Below are 23,513 nucleotides of genomic sequence, written 5' to 3' on the forward strand. Positions count from 1 at the left end.
AAGGAAGGAAGGAAGGAAGGAAGGAAGGAAGGAAGGAAGGAAGGAAGGAAGGAAGGAGAATTCTAGTGGTCTTTTTACAATTTATTTTTAAGAGATCTGACCTATTGAACACTTCTAGTGTTCTCTGAAAGGAAGACTATGGAAAACAAGATTAAGAAGTGCTTTACTAAAACAACGTCTCTTCAGGAATTTTCCTGCCATCAGTGTCACATTTTGTTATTGAGATGGTCTACTACCTGGTTGGCCCACATTCTGGTCCTACACATCCTGCCCCAAAGTCCTCAAAAGAAAATTTCCAATTGAGTTATTGGTTCTCAGTCTCCTTGCTTTACCCTGATCTATACTTAAAGGGAAAAAAGAGGCAACTGAATTGGGTGCTGACCTTCTGTTTTTCTACCAAACCAGAAGCCGCACACTCTGTTCAATCTCTCAGTCTCTTGTTGACATGATTTGAGCAAGTGTGTGTATGAATTTGACTCTCACCAATTATTTCTGCACCACTGGAGAGACGTGAAAGTATGTATTCTTGCTGAGATGCAGCAAAGGGTCGGGTCAGTACCAACATGACTACTCATTTCTATTTCACCTTGTGGAGAATGTTCTTTCAAGAGCATTTAAAAACAGTAGCCTTGTTGGGACAAGTGAAAATGGTGTAAGAGCTGAGGCCATTTAGTCTGGCAAAAGAAGACTCAAGAGGACAAGAGAACTGTTCCCAAACATTTGAAGACTTCTCTGGGGAAGAGGAAGCAGATTGTTCTGTGCAACCCCCAAGGGTAGAATTGAGTTCCAAAGGTGGAAGTGAATCTGAGGAAAGTGTCCCCCAGGCTCAGCCATCCAAGGACAGTGGTACAAACTCCCCATCAATGTTATTCAAGCCAAGGCAGGATGTCTTCTTGGCAGGTGGACTGTAGAAGGGAGAGCAGCCTTAGATGAGAGACTACTTTCAGCTCCCCACTTATGAGATCTTATGACCATCTTGCCCAACCCTGTCTTTATCAGTAGAAGAAACCTCCTCCATAACAGTATGATGAGCAGGGGAGTGTTGTGCCAGAGCTACAGTAGGAGAGACAAGTAGGTACTTGCCAAGAGCCCTGGGGGGGAGGTCCCGGGACAGGTAGATAGCAGGTTTCCAGCCTCTGAGCTTAGAGAGTGGCTTCTTGGAAAGTTGGACTGAAATCCTTCTGAGCCAAGTTAAACTCCTGGCTATACTTCCTTTTATTCTAATTCAATTTACAGTTTTCTTCCTGTCTTGGCCAGGCCCTGGGGGTGGCAGTGGGATTGGGGTGAGGTAGGACAAAGATGAATCAGACACACGCCCAACCACCAGGTCCTACAGTCTGGTCATGAGTAAAACAGTAGAGGACAGTAAGTTGTGAGTGCCATAGCATAGGCCCAGTGTGTGGGGCTCTCAGGACAGAGCAATATGACTGGGGATCAAACTTGCTTTCATGCACAGGCAGTTTTTGAAATGTGGGTTGAGTGATGGGTAAGATTTTTGAATGAAGGAAAGGAGGTAGATATGAGTCTCTATTATAATTCTCTGGCAAAAAATTTTCTTTCCTGAGTGGGTGGATAAGTAGGAATATAAAAATGGTTTTACTAGGCTTTTTTTCTTTCATGTCTCCAGGAACACACCCTTCACCCTAAAAGATGTATGTGTCTGTAATGTCCCCTTTAAGTCTAGAACAGTGGTTCTCAACCTTCTGGCCCTTTAAATACAGTTCCTCATGTTGTGACCCAACCATAAAATTATTTTCGTTGCTACTTCATAACTGCAATGTTGCTACTGTTGTGAATCGTAATGTAAATGTCTGATATACAGGATGGTCTTAGGCGACCCCTGTGAAAGGGTAATTCAACTGCCAAAGGGGTCACAACCCACAGGTTGAGAACCACTGGTCTAGAACCAAAGTCATCTATTGATGGACTCCAGGAAAGGGACTGGCAGAGGAACTAATGGAGAGGAGATGAGGAGGGAGGAAGGAGACTAGAGAAGTCTTAAATGTGATTCATTTACATGACAAATACTGATCTCACTGACACCGTATTACTTGCAACAGGCACTGTGTTGGGAACTGGGTATCTTAAATTGAAGACAACAGTGTCTGCCCCAGAGAGCCCTCATGCTGAGACGCTGTGTAGGAAATAGTGGTTAATATTATATAACACAGCAATTCTTCACAACATTCTAGTCTCATGCTCACCTAGCCCCTGTTATCACTTTCATTATTGGGTGACTGGTGGACAGAGGTGTTTCTTCATTTTAGAGCTGAGTCAACCTTCTGGATTTCCCACCTGCTGTGGGAAGTGGACCTGACCTTCAGAAATAATCAGCAACCAAGTAAGAGCCTTACTCCTCAGGAAACACAATCATGTGTACACTTGATCTCTAGGCAGGGCAAACACGGCAGCTCATGAGTTAGACACAGATCTGTTTGCAAGCAGATTCCAATTTAATCACATGCTGTCTCAGACTTCCTTTGTGATCTAGTAGAAGCTCCAGCTTCTTAATCTATTAACCACAGCTATAGGCTTCTGCTATAGACGAATGCACCCCACAGCCGCACCCACCAATTCACATGTTGAACCCTAACCCCCAGGGTGATGGTATTTGGAGGTGGGACCTTTGGAGGTAATTAGATCATGAAAGTGGAGCCCTCATCAACTGGGATTAGTGTCCTTATAAAAGGGACCCCAGGGAGGTCCTTCACTCCTTCAACTGTGTGAGGACATAATGAGAAGATGGCCTTCTAGGAACCAGGAAGAGAGACCTCACCAGATACCAAATCTGCTGGTAACTTGATCTTGGATTCCCTGCCTTCAGAGCTATAAGAAATAAACTCCTGTTGTTTAAGGTGCCTAGTCTATGGAATTCTGTTACAGCAGCTGAGCTGACCAGGCAGCTCCTCGTTCCTCTTTACACTCATCTGGGGAATGGCAGGTGGGACAGCTCTATTCCCACGTTCATGCAACACTCTGTAAAGTCATTTTTGGGAAACAGTAAGATTGCCTACACCAATCTGTCCTCCACTGCACTGCTGTGGGTCACTTCAGGGCTCCCAGAAACCACTTTACTCCTCAAGTGCCAGCATTTTTACTCTCTGTGGGTCTGGACTTCCTCTTTTCTTACTTGTTTTCTTCCGTTTACATTCTCTCCTCTTCCTACAGAGCAAGAGTAGATGCTTTCAGTGTATCACACATCACAGTTCCAGATAACCTGGAGAGAGCAGTTGGTATTTAGGTATTTATTCCTATTTTTATATCACCATATGCAAATAAAACTGTTGATATTATACAACACAGTAATTACCATGCACTGCTTCAAATAACAACCTTTAAATTTTTATTTTTGCAATAACAACAGATTCAGGCAATAGTACCAAATGGCACTTTAAAGAAGTATTTTCTAACTTCCGATGTTAACAGGGTTAAAGACCTGCTGTGAGCGTACAAATCACAGACACCGCTGCGTGTAAAGCAGAAAGGAAGGAAACCAAGGCAGGAGGCTGAGTGTCTCCACCACACTACTTAGTCATCAATTCGGCCTTTAACTGACAGCTGAGTGAAGGCAAAACCGGAAGGCAGGAACATGAGGATTTTGTCATAGTTGTGCTGTGATTGTCTGTGGATGCCAGAGGAGTCACTGATTCTGTCTGAAGGTCAGGAAAGCTTTTTGGAGGAGGTGGCATTGTCCTTTGATGAGTGGGCAATTTGGAGAAACTGAAAATGGTGATGGGAGAGAGAAAAGAGGCATGAAAGTGGAGAAGGCGATACTGCTGGTGCATTGGCCATCGCCTCCTGGCAGTCACCATTCCCATGCAAGCTGGCCTCGAATGCTTCAGAGTCAATACCTCCCAGTTCCCCTGCAGAACCCCACCACTGGTGACTGATGGGAGTTGGTGGATAAACACCCAGTTCCCTCTCTCTCAGGTGGAGACAACTCTGAAGTGGGTTCTACACTGTCTCCCAGAGTTCCCCAGTAGAATCAAACCTTGCTGCCCACAATGGGAACCTACTCAATAATGTTCCCTTTATTACTTTCCATCCTCCCTGACTATCCTACTGGTATTTTCTTGATCATCTCCCCTAGTCCCTCTGCACAAAATATTTGTACTTGAATTTTTATCTCAGGGTCTGAGGATCTATCCTAAGACCAATCATGTTTCAGTAGCTGGAACAAAGACCTGCAGGTGGGATGAGCTGGGTATATTTGAGGAGCACAAATGCTCCAAGATGGCTAGGGGTTTGAAGGTCTAGCAGAAAATGAGACTAGACTTATTGGGGTCATGATGTAAAGTACCTGAATTCTGGACAAAATAATCTGACCTTTCTGTAGACAATGGGAAACCATGGGGTGGTGGGGGTGTTGAAACTTTCTTCCTAGGTCTTCAAGCATCTGCTTCTCTGGCTCAGGACCTAGCGGTGACATGCTTTCTTCCAGCCCATCCTTTCTGGATCACCTGCTTGCTAGGGATTCCACAGGATGCACCGGAGATCCACTGAGCTGATGTCTGCTTTTGAGAAGAATATTGGATTTCCTCTTGGGCTTCTTGAGCTTCTTTGTGGAAAGGGCTGGGATTTGAGAGAGGGGCCAGATTCTTGGAACAATATCGGCTGGCATTAACTGGATTTTTCTTCAGAGGCAGAAGAGGGTGAGTGGTTTTAGCCAGATTACAGTTCCTGTAATCTGAGAGGGAATGTTTGATGTAAAATAGTCCCCTCTAGTTTAAAAGAGCCCTAAGAAAAGCCTCAAGCAGTGCATGAGTTGGTGGATCATGGTCTCAGGGAGTCTTCAGAGTGGAGCTAGAGGAGTTCATCAGGCTAGTGCAGATTCAGATTTGGCCATGTGGTAGAAGGGCTCAATACAGGAATAATGGTGACTGTCTTTCCAGCCCTCACCTGGAAGCCACGCAACTCAGTTTCTCCCTATGTCTCCGGTGGCCCTGACACACTGTCCTCCTGCCACTGTCCTTTCGCCAGAGCCCAGAGTGAGTGCCTGCAAGCGAGAGTCTTTGTGTGGACCTTTTTAAAGGACACCTGTATTTCCAGTAGCCTTTCGTCTCACCTGGATGGACAGATCCCCGCTGATTTTTCACAGCTAGGTGTTTTGTGGGTTCCTCTTCCCAGCATAAGGCTGAGATCCCTCACTCCTCAGGGGGGACTTCTGAAGCTGAGATATCCCTCTCCATTCTTAACCACCACACATGGGTTTGGGGCCAGCCCATTTTGCATGTCCACCCTTCCTACTAGTCTCAACATGCCTTTTTCTTTATATTTTTAGTTATAGGACTTTTGTTCAGCTAATCTTCAGATGGTTCTCCAGGTTGGTTGTTCTATAATTTAGTTGCAATCTGATGTAGTCATGGAAGGAGGTAAGCGTAGTGTCCACCTACTCTGCCATCTTGACCGGAACTCTCAGTTTTGACCTATTGATAAGGGGGTTGCTCTCTGGAGGTGTTTTGTTCTCAGGGACATTACTGGGAGGGGTCAGAAGAGCCACTCCAGGCCTCATTCCTAGGATGGGTCCTCTGCTCACAGCAGTGGTGCCATCTGGAGCCACCTTCCACTGGTGTGAGCATCTCTTCCCTCAGTCACTCCTGGCACTCAGATCCAAGAGCAGACCTGTCTCTAGTCCTGGAACATTGTGGTATTTATGGAGGCTATAAATACATTCTGGGGCACTGTTCTACCACTTAAAACACAGGGAAGTTGGGCTGATCAAAGAGTATCAGTATTAGAGAAGGGTGGGGTCTACAGGACTGTCTTAATTACCCCACCCACCCTAAGGAAGAAGCCTTCCTCGGCTGAGCTACTGGTTTCTGACAGGAGTGAGTATGGCCCATTCAACAGGGGTGTGCAGGTGTGTGTAGAAGGAAATTTACTGAAATGGCCCTCCCTAACATTTTAGAATTCCTTCACACTTGCCCAGTCATCTTCCCCTCCCACACCTTCCACCCCCAATCTAATCACACACTAGTTGGCCCCTGGTACACAATGTGCCAGTGCCCAGCCAACTCTCAGGGAATTGGCCAGGGGTCAATTTCAGCACAGGCTGCCTCATGAGGAAAGCTGCTCCTGAAAACCCTTTATTTGTGAGGCCTGGGATACAAACTCCTGGTGCCAAGGGGCAACGTAAGTCTAATGAAGGAATTATTAATGTGCAAACCTTAAATATAAACAAACTAAGCAAAATCACTCTCTCAGACACTAACCAGAAGACTGATTCACTGCCAGATGGGGTGTCTCACTCCTCTTCTTGCCAGCCCACTCTAACCTGGACTGTTCTCCTACAGGAAGTTCTTTCTTGGATGGAGTTGAGGACTATCTTTTCATGAATTTGACCTCTGGTTCAAGATGTTTTTCTGGCAAGCCCAAAGCCCTACCCCTCATTCAGTGGACAGGCAATTGCTGCTCTTCTGAGTTCCTCTCTGAAGGGTGTTTCTTGGCTCGGTTGCAATGTCTTCTTCTGTGATCTTTGAATTGTTCAGCACTGACCTCCTTAGGTCAGGAGGACATCTTGCTGGGCACTGTGGAGGGAGACAACGAATGAATCCACACAAGGATCCAGCCCTCTGGTGGCTCACAGTCTAAGAAAGGAGATAACATCCATCCACAAATAAGTACAATGCACTAAGTACCTGAAGAGAGGTACAGAGGGGGCTCTAGAGATTGTGGGCAGAAATTCATAGTCACGTCCAGTGTGGTGGTGGTGAGGATGGTGGTGGTGGTGGTGGTGTCTGTGTGTGTAGTGGGGGAGAGGGATGAGGATGAGAATCAGGAAAGACCTCTGGGAGCAGTGGCTTTAAATGAGGTTAAGGAGGATGTAGAGCATGTGGTCAGATAAAGATGGGGGATGGAGACCGTGGAGTGCAGTGAGAGTTATCTGGCCTCATATCCTGAGATGGAGCAGGTGCTGGAGAGCTGGATGCAGCAGATGAAGAATTGGGACATGTGGATTTGAGACCTTGGTAGTTGTACAGGTGGAGGTGTGGAGCAGGCAGTGAATGCCTGAGTGACCATGTCCTCCTTGGTCTGGGCGCAGCAGTCTGGACTCCTGGAGCATACCATGTTTTCTGAGCAGGCTATCCCCACCGTCAGCCAGCAATGTCACCTTTGCCCGCATGCCCATGGTGACTTACACCAACTACTCACAGCCCTTCTGGCTGGGGGAGCGTAGCTTTAGCTGGCAGTATGCCCACATTTATACCACCCACCTCATCCAAATGAGGCCTTTCCTGGTGAATCGGGCCCAGCAGCAGTGGGGAAATGTTCTTCCTCACCTTCAATGCAGCGAGCATCTCCATGTAGCAGGCCCCGTGCCAGTCCCCTGGAGCTGAGTCCTAGAGGCCAGAAGTCTGACATGAAGGTGTCAGCAGGCCTATGCTCCCTCTGGAGGCTCCAGGGGATGGTCCTTCCCACCTCTTCCAGCTCCTGGTGACTGCTGGTGCTCCAAGCTTGTGGCCACATCGTTGCAGTCTCTGCCCTGACTTCACATTGCCTTCTCTGCATGTCTGCCTTCTTAAAAAGACCCATCCAGAGCCCATCCACATCCTGAATCCCTTTGTCCTCCTGGAGCCAAGTGATTCTTTAGGTCTAAGTGGTCCTTGCCCTCAATGGTCCCTCCCTCCTGGCAGAGGCAGGGCCCCTGGGCTGCTGTGCTCAGCAGTGAAGTCCAAATAAAGAAGCAGTGTGAGCTGCAGCCCAGGGAGAGGTGCTGTGTGGTGGGAACCCTCCTCAAGGCCATGGAGCTCTGGCCCTCTAACCTGCAAGAGGTCAGCAAGGAGCACAGTCTGCTCCCCACACCTTCTTGGAGCAAGTACATCCACACAGATGATGAGCTGGTCTTGGAAGAAGAATTACAGTGTATCAAACTGGAAGTTACCATTGATATGTTCAGCCTGGCCACAGGGATGTTGCTGACCGTGCTAGGCTCCGTGAGAGATGATGGCAAGTTCTTGGTGGAAGACCATTGCTTCCCAGGGTTTGCTCATCAGATGCCCGCACCACCACTTGACCTGGACAGGTTTGTGCTGCTGATGTCTGGTCTGGGCCTGGGTGAAGGCAGAAGCGAGAGCCTGCAAGGCACCTAGCCACTGGTGGACATGGTGATGGGGCAGCTGGGGGATGAGGGGGAGCAGGCAGTGCCAGGTCATCCTTGCTGGGAACTTCCTCGGCCATAGCACCCAGAGCAGGGATTTTATCACAAGGCTGAGTATCTGGCCAAGAAAACCCAGGCAGCCAGTGTGGAAGCCATCAAGATGCTGGATGAGGTCCTCCTGCCACTGAGTCCCTTGTTACCCGTTGACCATTTAAAAAAAAAATGATGGGGGATAATTCAGAGAAGAGTGAGCAGGAAAAGCCAGGGAAGGTCCCTGAAACTGGGAAGAGCCCAGCTTGGCAGGTGTGTAGTTGCAAGATAAATTGAGTTGATATTGGAGAGATATGTGGGACCCATTCTCAAGAGGCTTGAGTGCTGCATTATGAAATTTAGACTTGTGAGCTGCATCTTTCATTTATCTCTCAAGATCTACTAGTACTCTCTACTTCGCTGTGGAAGATAAATTACTAAAACAATCATCAATTATTCCATCCCTGTATTCATGTCCCCTTGCCATCTACCTTTCACTGTTCTGCTCTGATTCTGAGCCCAGCCATTAACTTGCTTCGCCAATGGGATGTTAGCAATGGCATATAAGTAAAGGCTTGATTGCACATTGGGGTTTGTTTTCTCTTGCTGCTCTTGGAATCCTGCCACCATGTGGATGAGCATGCCAAAGGACCCAAGGTCATGTGGAGGAGCGAGGAGTACTGACCAAAGATGCATGGGTGAACACTTGCAGAGATCAGAATTGCCCAGCTGTACCCAGCCGAAATTGTCAGCTTATAGAACTGTGAGCTAAATAAATGGTTATTGTTTTAAGCTTCTAAGTGTTGGGGTCATTTGTTATGCAGCCAAAGCCAACTGCTACAGGAACAAGCCCAGATTGGAGGGATCCAGTTTTGGAGGTCCTGGGATATGGGAGAGCATATTTTGCATGTGGAAGGAATATGAATAATTGTGGCTGGAGCACAGACTATAGTAGGTTGCAAAATACAGCCACACATTCTTCCTGTCCCCTTAGGGGTGGAATATATTTTTCCTCCCATGGAATCAGGATGGCCATGTGACTTGTTTTGACCAAAGGAGCAGAAGCAAATGCAATGTAAGCAGAAGGCTGAGAAGCACTTGCACTTTGGAGTTTGCCCACCTGCTTCTCTTGGGCCCTTTTTCTGCTTTGTACACAAGGCTAGCAACCTGGAAGGAAAGAGATCCAGGTCAAGAGAGGTCTGTGTCTTTCTAACTGACTCAGACAAGGCCATTTTAAACATAGTCCTGGCCAACCCAATTGACATCAGACACATGAGTAAGTCTCGCTGAGACAGCCAGGCCAGGTATATTTCAGACCAGAACTACCCAACTGAGTCCAGCTTAGTGCTAATCTATAAAATCAAGGGCTAAATTTATATTTATTGTCTTAAGGTACTAATTTTCGGAGTGGTTTGTAAAAATCCCCTCCTGTGCTGGGCCAGGAGGCTGGATCAGTGAGTTCCCAGGCTCCTTGCCTTCCAGCAACAAGAGGAGATTGAGATGAGGCATGTATTCCCGGTTCTCAGCCTGTGGGCTATATGATTTGGCTGTGACCAATGACCCTCCCCTACGTCCAGGGTTCTGGCAATCGCTCCCTCCCATGCCCAACTGCTCTTGATGCTGCCACCCTGGGGTTCTTCAACCTTCCTTATCACTGCCCGCACCTTTGTCTCTGCCCCATTACCCCATTTGAGTGGCCACCTGTTTCCTGAAAGAACTCTCTCTGGGACAACTTGTTCTCTGGACAGGTATGATCTACTGACTTTTCCAGTAAACAGACGTCCAGTTTGGGAAGAGTGGGACAAACCTCCTGCTTTAAGGTATTCTGCTCTGAACCTCCCACAAAAGCTGCTTTTGACTTGGATGTTTGGAAAGTCGTGCTGGCCAAGGACACTGCCAAGGAGCAGCCTTTCCAGGCTGGCTCTGGAGCCATTTGGAGCGTTGTTTTCTGCAGGGAATAGTCACTGTCCTTTTTCCTGCCAACTCCCCGAGTCAAAGAATGAAAAATGAGCCCTTCCAGTGCCCCCTGGCACTGTTCCTCCTCTCGAGAGAATTTCTCTCTCAAGCACTTTTAATCAAGCATTAGGCCACTCATTAAGCACATCAGAAAGTCGGTTTGCCAAGGACCTTTGTTAGTGGGAACATGGCCCTGCCCCATATTTTCCTAACTATCACCCATGCTGCCAGGATCTTCCATGGACACAACTCCCACCAATTTGAGGCTCTGTGCAAGGCCTTGTACCATTGATAATAGTAACAATTGAAGTGATGATGAGGATGATGTAAAAGGCAAGGCAAACTGAGGACCGCATGGTACTGTCCTGGTCTTTAATGGAGAGGCGTTTGGACTTCTCTCGAGTTCATATAGGAAGTTTTGTAACATACTAGTAAGTCTGAGGGTGATGGGACTGGGGTTAGTAGGAGTAATATGTATCTCTCATCCAGAAGGGTGGTGCTTAGATGGGTATTTATCCTCTCACTGGTGAGAAATGTTTGAGTGTAGGTACTCCAGGAAAGAGCTAACTACGACGCTCTGCTAGCAAGCCCTTACCACCATTTTCTCCACTGGCCCTGGTACAGGACCAGAGCTGTTCCCTCCGTCTGGGGGAGCTGCCCTGCCTGTCTAGATGGAGCAGTAGTAATTGCTTGGAGACAGAAGGCTGTCAAATTTGCAAGATAGACAGTGAGGACTTTGGGAGACTGGGGCTCAATTATTTCTAAAGAGACGGGTGACAGAATCTAGCTAGGAAAAAGGGGATTTGGTGATATTTGAGGGGATATTAAGGGATGAGTGTCTGCATTTACCTTTTGGGCAGGATAATCCTTTATTGTATGGAACTGTCTTGTGCATCATCGGATGATTAGCCTCCCTGGCCCCAGCCCACGAAATGCCAGTAGCACCTCTCAGTCATTGTGACCATCAAAAATGGCCCCTTCCCATTCCAACCATTCCTGAGTGAAGGTGGAGGGGCAATATGGCACCTGGATGAGAAACCTTGCAAAGGACAGGGCTGCAGGAAGGGAGAGAGAAGGCAGAGAGCTAGGGAAGAAGGGAGATCCTTGTGGGCAACTTCCAAAAGCCTGGGGTGTATCCATATGGGACAACCTTCCCCAGGAACTCTCACTCTCCTTTGACTCTGTGTGCACATGCATGGTAACAATGACCCTGAAGTAAAGAAACAATTAAGCCTTCCCTGAAGACCAGAGTAGGTGAGGCATTGAGGCAGGTGAGGCAGGGTTTGGAACAGGTAGGGGATGCCTGCAGTCTTCCCTGGTCAGTAATGGCCACAGGTTCCTGAACAGTGGGGACCATCTCTCTGAAGGCGAAGGCCTGCTGGAGTGAAGGTAAGGCCCATCTCCTCAACTTTCTCAACCACGTGTGGGGTAGAGAAAGGTACCTGGCCACTGGGTTACAAGTTGAGACTTATTTCTTCTGGTCTCTGCCAAGAATGAGCTTCCCCCAGGTCTTGCATGAGCAGCTTCTTCTCTTAATTCTTGTCTTTGCTAAACTAGCTCTCTCCTCCCTACCTCAGTATTGTCTATCCCTTAAACGAGCTTATTTTCTTCAAAGCACTTGTCAGCATCTGATGTTGTGTTACTTATTCATTTGCCTACATGAGCTTTCATGAATGGAGGCACATTAGAGCAGTAACGTGGTCTGAATCGTTCACTGCTGTCTCCCCGGTGCCTGGCACATAACAGCTGCTCAATATTTGTTTGTTGAGTAGACTAATGGCACATTTAGGTGCTGTGCTAAGTAATTTGCATACATTGTTTCATGTAAAGTTCAAAGATTCTTTATGGTAAACACTATATCATCCCCATGTTTTGCAAGAACTAAGACTTGGTGAAGTTAAATACCTGCTTGGAGAAAAACGGTGATAAGGTTTTTCAAGCTAGGCTGTGTTGGGGCTCATTCTCCCCTGGGGTTCCTAAAGCCAAACACTCTCTCCAGGGAGAGGGGGAATGTCCTTCCAAGCCCCACCCTTCTAGATGAGAAACACATATGACCTCAACTACAAGGTCATATGTCTATTTATTAAACGGTGCAGTAAGGATGTGATTGACTTCAGTGTCTGCAGTCTTGTAACAAAAAGCAAACACAGATACCAATCACCATCCTGGAGGGAAGCAAGTACTAAACGCCCAAGAGCGGCGTGGCTGCGTGCAGCGTGTGGGATTTAGGAGGGAGGACAACCATTTCTAGTTGGAAGTGGGAATGGGCCCAAGGAGAAGGCTGCGGTGGCCGAGCCTGAAGGATGGGCAGTGTGTAGGTGTGTGAACACGGAGCAGGGGGAGGGGATGTGAGCCAGACCCGAGGCATGTCCAGTTCTCCTGTGATTTTTGTGGCTGTGGAGTGAAGGACACAGGCAAGGGGTGGAGGGAAATGAATGGCCCTGGACAGGAAGCTGGGAGCCAGTGTGGGAGGGAGGTGGACACCAGAATGAGGTTTCAGACTTTGTCTTAGGCAATAGGAGGTCCTTGAGCGACAAGGATGATAGGTAAGACGGCAGGAGTCACCCCCACCAAAGGCCACCGATGCTTCAGGTCAGCAGGAAATCTCCAAAGAGAGGCCTGGAGAGAAAGCAGCGCTGCCAGGACTTGCTGGAGGGAGTCCCAGAAAGGAAGGGGCGCCTGGGTAAGTCAGGGGATGTTTCTTGGACATCTGCGCCCCTATTCCAAATCACTTCCCTCGGAGCAGTTGGCAGCTTCAGGCAGGATCCAGAGAGCTTCCTGGGCTGATTTGTTCAAAAATATGATTTGGGATTCAGTCTGGCCCCAACCACACTTCCAGCCTCAGCTGCACAGTGCACTCCCCACAGCGCACCATAGCTCACTCGCCTCTGCCTCCCACCCTGTCCACTCGGCAATCGCCTGCCCCCACTCTACACTCCCGCCCTGGCTGCCTCCCTCTCCCCGCCACCCCTCTGAGCTCAGAGCCAGCTGCACAGACCCATGTTAGACCCCTGTGAGAGCCTGGCACCGGTTCCCCGCTGGCTCCCCATTGGTCCTGGAGCTCATCATACCCCCGTGACAACGTGGCCTGTGTCCAGCTCAGCATCTGGTGCCAAGGGGGTTATTTGAATGAATTAAAGTCTTCTCTCCGGGATGCCCTTTCAAGTTGCTTTTCTCTCTGTAACCAGGGACAGTGACTGGAATGGTTGGAATGTGGCTTTGGTTTCCCCTTTCATGTTTTATTCCATCTCAGCATTAGTCAGACTCCCTTGTCATTTCTGGTCCTAGAGGTCCTCACATTTCAATTCCCCCCAGAGTGTGTCACTTCCAGGGGGGCTGAGCTGCCTCCCATATCTTTCCTCTCCATCCTGACCTGATCTCCTCTTGCTTCCTCACTGCAACATTGCAGGATCGTCAGGCACCATGAGCCAAACCTCTGATCACTCTCCCCATATCCACTTAGCCAAATGTGAGAGAAACAGCAGCTCTATTTTCTCTGGGGGGAAAAAATAAGAAGAAAGATTTTCACCACAAAGCAACTTCCTGCTCCAGGAAGCTGAAATCTCACACGATGTCACATTGCCATCCAGGTTTCCTTGACCTTCTGCCTCCCTGGCCCCTCACTACGATGAGGGCTTTGAATCATTCAACTCATTTGTGAAAAGAGGAGGGAGTCGGGTTGAAGGGGTCTTTACTGAGTGACCTTTTCAAATGATGAGACCATTTTTTGTTTGGTTTTGCTTTAATGCATCTACAAACTGTTGAATTTAAAACCCCATTACTCAGTCACAATGCTTATTTGCAAAATGCCATGGCAGTTTCTCCACTGGTTACGAATGAGCTGGTGGCATTGTTAGCTAAAGCTGATGGCCCCAGGAGTCCCCTTTAGGCCCTAACTGGGGGCGCGGTCCTGGGCTGAGGAAACCTACTCAACTCAGATGTGTCCTTGTCCCAGGGCCCTAGCTCCGGACCTCCACTTGGTCACAAGCTGACTGGGGCCCCCCAAAGAGTGATAATTAGGGTCACTTGTCTCAGGATCTTAGCCAGGGCCCCATTTGGAAGCCTCGGAGACATGGGCAAGACTCACCTGGACACATTCACCTTTGAGGGTTGCTCAAAGGGACCCACTCACTCTCCATAGAGATTCTCCTTATACCCACCAACACTGGAAACTCCTTCCCTACAGAGCAGAGCCCAGACAAGGCATTCTGTCTTTGAAGGCTGTTTTTCCAACCTGCCTTTCCAGCCTCCACATCCTGGGACTCACCTCATGGATGTGCTTCTGCCACACAGAACAAGCAGAATGTCCCAGTGTTCACAGGCCTTTCCACCTCCAGGCCTTTGCTTCTGCTGTTTTCTCTGCCAATGACACTATGCTCGTTATCTATTAACATAACAATATTACCACACACTTAGAGGCTTAACACAATATACATTTATTATGTCATCATGTCTGTGGTCTCACCTCAAGGTTCAACCGGAGAGGGATCATCTGCTTCCCAGCTTACACGGTTGTTGGCAGGATTCGGGCCCTTGCACGTGGTCAGACCACGGACCTGCTTCTTGTTGACTGTCAGCCAAAGGCTGCCCTCATTCCTAGCCGGTTGTTGCCAGAGCCTGCCCTTGGTTCCCCGCCACATGTCTTCCCCAACCTGACTGCTGTTTTTTTTAAACCAGCAAGGGAGAGGGTCTTCTATTAAGATGGGTATTAGAACCTTATGTCAGGTAATCATGCATAGACATCAGTTATCTGTATATTTCATTGGTTAGAAGTAACTTACAAGTCCTGCCCACACTCAAGGGGAGGGGATGACACAAGGGCATGAACACACCAGGAGGAGGGGATCATGGGGCCACTTTAGCATCTGTCTGTCAATCATGCCCTGCTCTCAATCTCCCTATCTACTCTATGAGCCTGAGCCTAAATAAGATTTCATGAAAGCTGCCTTTATCTGTCTCAGTCAGAATTCTCTATCTTTTCTGAGCTCCCACAGGGCTTTGCTTAAAATATTATTTGGCATTTCAGTCATTCATTCAGCCATTTAACAAATAGATTTTAATTATTTAGTATATGCCCAGTGCTAGCGGTGGTGTAGCATAATGGTTAAGGCTGCAAGTTCTGGAATCAGAGGCTCTCAGTCCAAATCCTGTGTCTGCTACTTCATGCTGGGCCTCAGTTTACTCGCCTGTAAATAACGTCCCCAGATACCTAGAGTTGTGGGTAAAGTTTAAATGAAATCACACATGTAAGAAACTTAACATAGAGCTGGACTCATAGTAAGAAATGAATAACGATTAAATTTAATGTTAAGTGCCGGGGGGTGCTGTCCATGTTGGAGCCCACGCAGCCTGCCTTTTTTCATGAGGGTTTGTGTGTGTGCCTTACCTCCAGCAAGCTGCCTGCGACTTGCCTGGGGGCAGATCCCAGACTCAGCCCCTCTGTTACCTGGACTACACTTAGTTCAGGGTCTGGAACACTCGGTCTTCAACCAGCGCCCATCGTCAGCATATCATCAGCAACACGACCAGTCCATCTGGTCTGCCTGCAGCTCTGGGCTTCCAACTTCCACGTTTGCCCTGTGCAGTGTGTTCAGATGCAAAATTATGTAATTACAAGAGGCTGGGCGTTCTGCCTTCCTCCTCCCCTGCTTGCTGCGTGGCAAACGCAGGTTACCAGCGTGTCCTGGGGATGCATTTCTCAGCATTAGAACATGGGGAGCCGGGCCTGGGAGCGGGTGGGCAGAAGGTGAAGGGCAGTGGCTAGGTGGGGAGAAAATCGGAGTCTGAAACCACACGGGAGACATTGGCTTTTTATCTTTTGTGTGTCTAGAATCTAGGCCCTCCTTTCCTCTTTTGCAAGAATCCCCCCTATGTGGGTCTCACTGGGAGAAGGGCTCTGTCTCACACAGAGAAACTCAAAGGCCCAGCCACCCCTTTCCATGTCCTGGATTTCAGCATCTGAACACTAGGGTAGAAGCTGGCTTTCATCTGCCGGCTTGGAGTAGTTCAGGACAACCGTGGTATCTCGGTTATTTTGGGAGTCCTAGACAGAGAAGAGAGACCAGCCCATCAAGCACATTTCTGCCCCATGTCAGCCTCTGAGATGTCAGCCTGTCTTGGGTTCGTGAAGGACCTGGTTAAGAGCAGAATCCCTGAGGGTGCGTCCTATGCATTTACTCAACTCATGCTTTGCTTCCCAATCTCCTCTTTCTATTTGTTTTCCTCTTTTTTTTTTCCAATGTTCTTTCTTAAGCTAAACTGAGGCTTGTTCATCTGTGTCTCTTATCCATTGGTTCAGATTCTACCTTCCAGGCCTCTAGAAACCAGTAAAACTGCCTCAACCCCACAGTAGACCTTTGCCATGGGGCTGGTCCCAGACTTTCCATTTCTCCCAGCTGAATGCCTGACTTCTTCTGGTTCCCACAGGACTTTGCTGCATTGTCATGGTCATTAACCTGGGGACATGCCCCAATATGTTAATATATTTTTAAATATTTTTATTGAGTTTTAGAGAGAGAGGAAGGGAGAGGGAGATAGAGAAACATCAATGTGAGAGAGAAACATCGAGCGGCTGCCTCCTGCTCACCTCCTATTAGGGATCAAACCCACAACCCGGGCATGTGCCCTGACCAGGAATCGAACCTGCAACCTTTCAGTGCACGAGACAATGCCCAACCAACAGAGCTACACCAGCCAGGGCTATGTTAACATTTCTTAAAGTTGGTTGCCCAGAACTGAGCATAAGACTCCAGGGTGGTCTTCCCAGTGAGAATGGAAACTATCTAGACCCACACAGCTTACAGTCTACATTATTTATTCTTCCTTCATCAACATAACTTTACCATTCTAGAAAACTCTTTCCAAACAAGATAAAAGTTGCAAATAATTTTATTGTTTATTCCAAGTACTTCCTGGTATATCAACTCTTTAATAGAAAATATCAAATGACAGTATACACACCAATATTCTTTAACCCTTTGTCTCAAAATTTTTACCTTGCTGTGCCCACCAATCCTAAAGCATTGTCATGAGCCTTACCCAGTCCTAATCAAGCACTGCCTCCCCCCACCCCTCTTGTTGAAAGACTCATTTTAAACCAGACTTCAAAACCCCAGTAAGTATCTTGACTTTGTCAGACTCCCTCCTGGACACTTCTAAGACTCAATTGAAATAGCACTTTCCCATACTGTGGTAAGAAAAACCTTAGTTTTTTCTTATCAGCAGGTTGCTTTAGTGGTATCTTAGGGAGCCAGCATTCAGCACCAGCAAACAGTAGAAAAAGAAGGACCCTCATCTCCCTGTCTTATTCTAGCTTATGGGGGAGGCATCTCCTTCCAGCCCTCTGACCTCCCAAGTCCCCTCACCCATGGACTTTGAGGAAGCCCCTCCGCTCAGGATTTTCAAAGGGTTCCAGGGGCCATCTCTTTCCACACTCTCTCATCTTCTTGCAACTTGGGTTTTTCTCCCTGGAGACTGAGAAAGAAGAAGTCATTAAATTGCCTGACCTGCTCCACCAGTCACCCATTTCCCACCTCCCTACCTTTATTTCACTCAATCACTTTGTCTGTCTCCCAGTATACAGATAAAGGAACAAAGAAATATCGGTTGTCAGGGAGACAGTGCTCTTTAGTCCCAGCGGCCTCCTTTGCCCTGTTCATATTCTCTCATCATTTTCTCACTCAATTTTGAGCTTTAACAAGTCCACCTCCAGAATGGTCACTCTCGTTTTCTTTTAGCATGCCCCTAACTGCCCTTTCTTTTTTCTTGGGGAAATTTCGGGCTACATGTTCTGTAGCAGCCCATGAACCCATTGGATTCGCTGTGGAATAATTGGTTTTATAAATGTATATGTCTGGGGATGTATTCCAAGGCCTCCTGTCGGTGTGTGACCTTGAGTTGAGTGACCTTGGACAAGTCTCTCCCTTGTGCTCATCTAGTTTCCACCTCTTTCGAGGAAGGGGCTGGACTGGATGATTTCCTGCAGTTTTCTGATTCAATGCCTAAAGGAAAAGCATTTGGAGGACATTTTTTCTGTTTCTAATTATAAAAACAAAACATACTTGTAAAACATAGAACAAGACAAAAATATGCAAAACCTAAAATGCAAGTGTTTCTTTCATCAGTTGCCCTGGAGAGAGTATTCTGGGGCAGTATTTGCCAAGCACACTCAATGCATGCCTTTTGATGATATTGACCCCAATGACCCCCGATTCACTGGGATAACTAAAGGCTATTCTAAGAAGGAACTGTGTGTGTTCTTACAGTTTCTCTTTTCCCTAGAGGAAAATTGCAGAATCTTTTGTGTTGCTTAAGAGTCATAGAGCTCTGCCGCCCGTGACCTCACCTATGTGTTTGTCAGGAAATAAAACACAGACTCTTGGCCATAGCCCAAGACTCAGATCTACAGAAGAGTTGCAGACCAGGGGCTGACTGTTCCACAGCGTCATGGCCGATATTCAGGTCCAGAGATTAGCGCCCAGGAAAATAATATTGACCCAGTATTGTAGTCTTCCACAAACATGAAATTGCCTTCTTCAGTGTGTCTAAAGTTTGAATGAACTAGAGTTGGACCTATAGCCGACAATACAGATTGCTGGAGAACAACATAGAAATGAATTGTAGTTATGCGAAGTCCACGAGGGAGAGAAGTTTAAGAGTATGAACTACCGACGTTCTTGGCCACATTCTTAATGGCTGAGCTTACACCCCACACCTGCCTCAAGGAGGGTCAGATTTTAGGGAGGAGGAGTAAATAGAACTCAGTGTAACCCCAGGAGGGAGTTATGGACAAATCCATGCAAATGTGGGTGTGAGGTGTGACTCAGTGGTGGGGAAGCAGCAAGTGCTGGGAAAGAAGTTCAAGGGAGGAGGACACCCTGGGGTGTTCATAAGGCAGAGATGGAACTGTGAGGGTTAATTCATTCTCAATGTTTTCTTTTCAACAATGACTTGAGATAACCAAAGTTAGGAATTATGATAGATAGATAGATAGATAGATAGATAGATAGATGATAGATAGATAGATAGATTTTAAGAAACTGGCTTATGTAATCATGGAAGCTTGATAAATACAAAATCTGCAGGGTAGGCTTGAGACCCAGGAAGGGAAGACTCTTCCTTAAAGGGAAAGTAGGGTAAAGTCAATGGGAGGCCAGGGTTCCAGGAGAGATAGGGAGTGAGACAGTCCACATAATTTAACAACCCCATGGAAAAATACATTCTTTCAGTGATCTTACCTGGCCATGGGTGTTGTTTGTGCTCAGTTTTCTCACCTGTCAAATGGAGACAGTCATCTCCCAGGACAGTGTTGAGAAATAAACCAAAGGAGGTATGGTATAGCCCCAAGCACTGCCCTGAAGTGCAGCAGGTACTTGATAAATGATAGCTTCCATCATTCACCCTTGGCCTCAACCAGCCCTGTGGAATGGAAGATATTATAGACTGCCCCTATTATATCTACCAGGAGGATCAAGTGAGGCAAGGATGTTGAAGTTCTTGATGACCTGCACAGTATTATGCAAACAGAGGTATAATTACCATCAAGATGATGGTGATTCATGATAATCATTATAATGAAATGTGACCTGGAGGTCAGTAGGCTTGTAAACAGCAGGGATAGCTTAGAGTCCCTGTAGCAACTATTGTCTCTATGCAACAGCTGTGGGTGGGAATGGCGTGGCTGGTGGAAAGAGCTTGGTATGTGGTCAGAGGACTTGGAATGAAATCTTGACTCTGCCGATACTAGCTATGTGACCACATGAAACTCTCTGGGTCTTATCTCCTCATATGAACAATATGGGTAATGCCCTCTAACTCACAGGATTGTCACTAGCAAGTGAGCTAACAGGTAGAGCTCCTGTCAGCTACAGGTAAAGGAGTAACCTGACCTCACAGTGCCTTAGGCTCCTCATCTGTGAAATGTGGATGTTAATAATACCTAATTCCTAAGGTTTTAATTAAATCATACAATGTAAGGAAAGACCACAGACCAATGTCTGACCTAATCAGTGTTAATTATTACCAAATAGGCCTCCTCTGACTCTTACCTGTGGCACTTACCTGTAGGAACGAGGCCCCTTTAGTACAGGAGGGCTCTGGTTTCCAGAGAGAGTTTTGTGCCATCTCACAGTTCCTGTAGGGGGCAGCCTGGAAGTCATTTGGGAGACATGCCTGGATTCAGACTCTTTTAGTAACCTTGGCTGGATTCAGACTCTTTTAGTAACCTTGGCAGAGCTTAAGATGCTTTTAACCTCTGGTCTAAGGCCTATCCTATACTAATCAGGGTTCTCCAGAGAAACAAAACCAACAGAAGAGATGATAGATAGATAGATAGATAGATAGATAGATAGATAATAGATAGATAGATAGATAGATAGATAGATAGATAGATAGATTTTAAGAAACTGGCTTATGTAATCATGGAAGCTTGATAAATACAAAATCTGCAGGGTAGGCTTGAGACCCAGGAAAGAATTGCAGGTTAAGTCCAAAGGCAGTCTGCTGGTAGAATTTTTTTCTTGCACAGGAAGGATCAGTCTTTGGTCTATTTGATCCTTCAACTGATTAGATGAGGCCCAATTACATTACAGAGGGCAATCTGCTTTACTCAAAGGCCATCTATTAAAATGTTAATCTCACCTAAAAACATTCTCATAGAAACATCCAGAGTAACATTTGACCAAATATCTGGGCACCATGGCCCAGCCAAGCTGACAAACACATAAAATTAGCCATCACAGCCCCATGCTTCCTCTTTTTTTCTATGTTCTGAATTCAAACTAAAGTTTTGGAGGAAAACAGAGACATCCTTTAGTTTCCATGGGTCTAGAACAGACCCTAGGGCCCTATAAGCTCACTTACTTTTCTTGAGATGACTTAGTACCAGCCTACAGATCAATGACTCCATCTAGAGATAAAATAGCAGGCCCAGAGAGGGAGTAACTTGCCCTAGGTCAAAGGACAAAGCCAACCAACAGCCCGGGGCTCCCAACAAGCTCCATGTTCTCAGAATGTATCTGACTCCACTCTCTTATCCCCCAAATGCTGAGGAGAGGAACTCTTCGATGTATGCCAGTGATGGCGAACCTTTTGAGCTTGGCGTGTCAGCATTTTGAAAAACCCTAACTTAACTCTGGTGCCCTGTCACATATAGAAATTTTTTGATATTTGCAACCATAGTAAAACAAAGACTTATATTTTTGATATTTATTTTATATATTTAAATGCCATTTAACAAAGAAAAATCAACCAAAAAAAATGAGTTTGCGTGTCACCTCTGACACGCATGTCATGGGTTCGCCATCACTGATATATACAGAGGCCTCTGGCTGCTCACAGCCCTGCTCTAAAAGATCAGCTGTTTCTAAACAGAATCCTTCCAGCCTTTTATTTCCAGCACATTCTCATTCTCCCCCCACTCTCCACTCCCAAACGTATTGCCTTCTGCTTAGCCAGAATGGACTGAACAGATCAATGACACTAATTTGCACTGAGGAAAAGTTAGTGATTTCCTCCCTTCAGATGTAATGAGGCTGCCTCAGGCTTGTGGTCAAATTAGGATCCCAGCATTTTTATCTCCTTTGTAGAAGGTTTCTCAGAAGAATCACAGAATCCAGGGGCTTCTAGAAGAGTTTATTTTATCCAATTCCTTCATTTTACAGATGAAGGCACAAAGGACACTGAGTAGGGAAGTAATGTTCCCTAGATACCAGGAGACTCAAGTAATCAGTTGAGGAGGATCCTGGAGATTGGCTGAGGCAGAGGAGAGGTGGTGAGGGAGACTTCGTGATAAGTCACTCTCAGAGTCCAGGCTACAAGTGATGAAGACCTAGACTGGGCAGTTGCAGGATAAGCGGGAAGGATGAGGACAAAACATTGTATCCAAACACAATTCTGAGAGAGAACTTAGAGAGGACTTAGCGATATGAGTTGGGGAAGAATGGAGTTCAGGGTCCTGTCTTGGTTGCTGGGTGGATAGAGATTAACCAGGATTAGGAATGGGTAGGAGGTGGGAATTTTAGAAGAGTGACCAATGAGATCTGTACAGGTCAGGAGGTATTTGTGGGATGTCCAGAGGAGAATGCTTGGTAAGCAGTGGGATGTGTGGGTCTGAAGCTCAGAACACAGGATTAACTGTGAGATGTGGGATTCTACCACCATGTTCTGAAAGCTGAACCCATGAAAGGGAGTATCTGCCGGGGGAGCGCAAGGCCAGTGGGACTTCCAGGTCTGTGCTTGTTTCATGAAGCCACATTCCCAAAGGAGGATGACGGAGGGTCACAGACACTTCCCCAAAGAGGGTTTGTGTTCCACATTTTTAGTTATCCCCTCCTTTGACCAGCATCCTGTATGTTTGTAGATATGACACTGTCCCTCCTTGCCCAAAGAGGCAAATGCCCCTGGGTTCTCAGGAGCAGTGCCTCTTTGTTGCTTTCTGGGCTGGGTGAAGAGTGTCCTTGGAGTTCATGGGGGAACTTGGACAAGGAGGGTACAGGTGTGAGTGGCACTTCAGTCTCCCCACCACCCAAGGTGTTGAGTTCTCTGACCCCTCTCAACCCCAAGCAGAACCCGAGCTACACAGAGGGACAAAGCCAGCCACTGAGAAGCTAAGTGGCTTTCTCTGGTGCCCCGAGTGCAGCATTAAGAACCAGTGTCAGTAATTTGTCACCCTGAGTTCTCTCCAGCTACTTGGTAATTCATATTAAGTCCCAAATGAGTATGTGTGCTGCTTCCTGGAAGGTTTCAAAAAATAGAGGTCAAGAGAAAATGAAGTATTTCTGGGATTTCTTTGATCAGTTGGCTTATAAAATTATTTTAAAATAACTCACTCTAGAGTTAGCAGAAATTCCATTCAGAAGGACTCTGGCATAGCAGCATGAGTTGACAACTCTTCTTCCAAATTATATATTATTTATGCAGTTGCCAACATCAAAATTAGCAGGTGACATGCTAAACTAAACTTCCTGGCACACACACACACACACACACACACACACAGCCCAGAAACAACAGAGTGACGGCAGTCTAGTTTCAGGTGGCCCCTCCAAGAAGGAGGACGAGGTATTGGTGGGGAGGATCTCTCCCTGCTCTAAATGGAGCAGGAACTTTGGGACACACCAGTGTGCCAGGCACTGTGCTAGGAGCTTTCCATGTAGGCTGACATTTGCTCTCCACCACAATCTGTGAGGTGTGAATCATTATCTCCATCTTTCAGATAAGCAAATGGGGACTTTGAGGGTGGTAGTAATTTACCTACAACCACCTTGAACCTAAGTCTCCAATTCAAAATCAAGAGCTCTTTTCAATATTGAATTAGAAGAGGCAGATGGCTGTTGTGGTAGCTAATCTTCAAGCTGGCCCCAATGAACTACTCTCAGAGTGGACACCCTGTGTGGGTGCCTCCCACACTGAATTCAGGTTGGCCCTCTAT

General features: G+C 46.9%; 1 pseudogene; it reads left to right on the plus strand.

Moving 5' to 3' along the window:
- The first annotated feature begins 6,853 nt into the window (after positions 1 to 6,853).
- Positions 6,854 to 8,324, plus strand: LOC102438579 (annotated as a pseudogene).
- Positions 8,325 to 23,513: the final 15,189 nt, after the last annotated feature.

Source organism: Myotis lucifugus, unplaced genomic scaffold (genome assembly GCF_000147115.1).
Source record: "Myotis lucifugus unplaced genomic scaffold, Myoluc2.0 scaffold_14, whole genome shotgun sequence".
NCBI classification, from domain to species: Eukaryota; Metazoa; Chordata; class Mammalia; order Chiroptera; family Vespertilionidae; genus Myotis; species Myotis lucifugus.